Source organism: Lactuca serriola, chromosome 3, assembly GCF_051521515.1.
Source record: "Lactuca serriola cultivar US96UC23 chromosome 3, Lser_US96UC23_V15, whole genome shotgun sequence".
NCBI lineage: Eukaryota > Viridiplantae > Streptophyta > Magnoliopsida > Asterales > Asteraceae > Lactuca > Lactuca serriola.
This window is the reverse complement of record NC_136410.1, coordinates 133,789,081-133,793,334: the sequence shown is the minus strand read 5'-3', so window position 1 is coordinate 133,793,334 and position 4,254 is coordinate 133,789,081.

Sequence of the window (4,254 nt, the reverse complement as noted above, 5' to 3'; positions counted from 1 at the left end):
GTAGTCTTTTGTATAGTTCATAGAGTGTTCTCTCATACTAGTATTAACTTGTAATTATAGCCGTTATAGTGAGTATAGCAGTAGTAGAGATAACGAGTAGTAGACTTAGCTATACCTATTATAGCTAACTAGAGTGTATGATTTCCTGCCTTTGAATAACAAATGTATTGAGTGAGATGAAGACTTTCATATCTAACACAAATATATATGATATATAACTAAGAAATCAACGACAGTCGGACGGATAACCGATACCCTAAGACCACATCAAACAAGAACAGGAAATAAGGCGAGCTATCGGTCCTAAGTCCTTCAAGCCTTACTTATATAAATATATTTGTGTATATATATTTTAAAAAGAAAAGTAAATTTAAACACAGTTTTAAAAGCAGTTTAATAACAATTTAATCTTAAAAATACATTTGATAATCAACTAAAACAGTTTTATTGGAAAGCAACTAAAAGTGTGGAAAAATCCCTTTTTGATGATAATTTGTGAATCACATATGATTTAATAATAAATCTTGTAGCATTATACTTGTATCCCCCCACTAAAACATGGAAAAATAGTTAAAAAGGTTAATTAAGGGGTATGAACTCACCTGAAATGAGTAAATCGGGTGAATGTGTCGGATGAGCGTTTGGTGTCAAGTAAGGACTTGTATACCCTTTATGACCCTAGTAACATATGAAGATATATGGTTTACAAATAATTAGTGATCTAAACTGTTATTAAAACATTTAGACATACTAATTTGGTTAAAGGTCTTATGGTTGAGTGCTAGAAGGTTGGTGGGTTGTATGGAAGGAATGTATGACCTCACCTTGGAGTTTACTCTCCTAAAACCCACTCTAAGTGAGTTCACGGTTGGGAGGCCACATCCCCCATGAGTTTACGGCCGTAAACTCATTGGAGGAGTGTTTTTGAATGATTTCAAGTCTCATGAGGATTTAGAGGTAGTTCTAGGGAATTATACAAGGCTATAGGGGTGTTTAAGGGTCCAAGAGTATACTCCCTTGGAGTTTACGGCCCAAAGGCCACTCCTTGGGAGTTTACGGCCGTAAACCCTAGGGTTTATGGTAGTAAACTCTTGTACACCCCATTCCTTGATTTCTAGGCCTTTGGTTTAATCCTAACAAATTCTAGTAAAGGTTATAAGGCTTTTTAGGGGTTTAATGGGTCCTTTGGCATGATTTAGGGGAGTTTACGGTCTAAGCATATGCTTGGGCCGTAAACTCTATTTTATCCCTCAAATGTATGTGTTTAAATGTTCCAAGTCCAAAATGGCAAGTCCTTAAGCCATATCTTAAGTCTAAGGGGGGGTTTGGAAGTGTTTTTGGACTTGTTTTACATGGTTAGAGGGTGTTTACGGCCTAAGCATGTGCTTGGGCCGTAAACCCTCTTTTATGCCCTAAAAGTTTTTATTTTGAGGTTCAAACACTTCTAGGTTAAATCCACAACTAGTTTCTAAGCTCAAATGAAGGAAAATTGGGACTTTGGGCACCATTTTAGGGGTTCATAGCCTAGGGAGGTTCTTAGGCCGTAAACTCCTTTTTGATGGCCATTTTGTGTGATTTTTGAGCTATTGCAACAAGAAATGATGTTTAGAACAAGTTAGGGTAGAAGATCTTACGTTTTGGAGTCGGAAACTTGCGGTTTTGAGTCGAAAACGAGCTAGAGAGAGAGAGTGGATCTAGAGTGGTAAAAAACTTCTATGAAGTGTTCAACTCCCTATATATAAGTCTCGGGTGTTGCACCCGGTATATAACTACCCGATGCTAAAGCTTAACGAGGTTTAAACTATTTACCTGGGTTAAATGGTCGTAAAAAAAATAACATTTTCCAAATAAATGGAAATGAAATTTACTAGTTTTATTTATTTTGTTACGACAATAATCACATGGAATATAATTAAATAAATAAATAAACATTTATTTATTTGATGATCCCAATATTAACAGAACTTTTATAAAATGACATATTTCGTTAGCGGAAACGGTTTAATTTAACAGAACAAACTTTGGGTTGTCACACAAGACCTTCGGTTTCCTAAACGAGATGAATTACCGCGAATGCGTAAGGCTGTTTGTGAATTTGTTTCTTATGCACAATATATAATATCTAGCCAACGTATTAGTTAGTGTTTAATAATGTTCACTATATTAAAAAAAATCAGTGTAGAGAAGAAAGGATGCATTAAGAATCGAAGTATTGACCTCCGTAACCTAAACCAAGACATTTACCATTGGGCTGAAAATATTTGTATGATTGAACTCCAAATTTTGTAAACATAATCTTTATTCCTGAAGGGTTTATATGGTATTATTATTATTATTATTATTATTATTATGTTTTTAAATGTTAAAATATGTTTTAAAGCTTTAGATACATTTTAAAATATATTTTCATATATACATACATTTTTACTTATTTTTAAAATTTTAAACTTCTAAAAACAAAAACTTAAATATTTATACTTCTAAAAATATGTTTTTAAAGGTATGCATATGATTTTAAATGTATAAATACTATTTTAAATATATAAGTATAATTTTAAATATAAAAATATAAGTTTAAATATATAAATACATTTTTAAATATATAAATACCTTTAAAAATATATTTAAACATTTTAAAAGTATTTTAAGATGTAATTATATATTTAAAATGTATTTGTTTTGAATTTATATAATATATAAAAATATATATATATTTTGTGTGAGTTTTTACATATAAAAATATTTATACATAATAATATTCATTTAATACATGAATAATATGGAAAAGAATATGTATTTAATACATTAATAATAAAAAAAAAAAGAAATTATACAATGTATATTAAAATTACCTATTTATATTGATATGTAACAATGTATAAAAATATATAACAAAAAACATAGTTATATTTAATAATACATAATTTAGTTGTTGTATCCGATTATATATTAATTGAAAGGGTTATTAAACAAAGATTTGTTGTAGCTCACTGGAAAACGTGTTGAACCCCTCTTTCGAAGGTTTCCAGGTCGATCCTCACTATATCCCATATATGTGCCAGCTTTGGATCTTTGGTGTAAAGGAGTTTGCATCGTCAGCTCTCATGTCAGCGATTTCAGCCTAGTTAGCGTCCTAATTGCCTTGTTGACCGATTGAAAAGTAAGAAACGGTATGAATAACAAGTGTTGTGCAAACATGAGTTATAAATGAACATAACAATCAACTTCGGGTAAAAGCCACAATTTGCTGCAAACTAGAGGGTTTTTATGGCATTAACCCATCAAAAATTTGCAAACAGTTGACATTGTTATTTTTAATCAATATGTAAGATGATTTTAAACCATTTGCAATGTTCTTTAACTCAAATTTAATAATAAAATAATCATATTGTACAATGAAATATAAAATTTAATAAACTGAGAAAACAAAAACAATCATAAATAAGAATATCATTGTCTTAGAAAGTAATGTAACTTAAACATACATCAATGATTTTTGTATTAAAAAGATATTTACAAACTATGTATGGTTAGAAAAACATGAATAGCCCTATTACACCAAATGTATATAAATGATATATAGTAAAATTAAAATAGAAAAAATTGCAAAAATGGTCCCTGTGGTATGCATTTTTTTGAGGTTTTAGTCCAAACATTGACTTTTTTGGATTGGTGGTCCTTTTGGGCTGGTTTACATGCAATTTTGGTCCCCGTCCAAACTAAAAAGACTATTATACCCTTAATGAATTTAGTTTTCATTTTTCTTTCCCTTTTTAAAATTATTATTATTATTATTAAATATAAAAATGGGTCTCTCTCTCTTTCTCTCTCTTTCTCGTTCTTGGATACCACCAGCAAAGAAAGAAGAACTGGTGGCTACCCCCACCCCTGCAACTACCTTCCTCCTTCATTTTCTTTCCCGTCGATCAAATAACCCAAACACCATGCGTTCACTTCGTGTGCTACCCACCTCCACAGCCGTCAACAAAAGGGGAAAGCAGCCGAGAGGAGCAACGGGGCAGCCACATTGCCATCACCTTCGATGCTTCAAGCATCTTTGAGCTTGTCACCGCCTTTAGTTCCTACGCTTCTTCTGTCTCAGAAGGAAGGTGCGAAGGTGGGGAATCAAAAAAGGGTTGCCGCCTCCGATGTTTGCTCCAAGGAAACACCCACTTCGATGGTGGGTTCAGGCCAGGGAACGAAGAAGAAATAGAGGATGAAAGGGGGGAAAGGCACCAACGATCGCAACAGTCT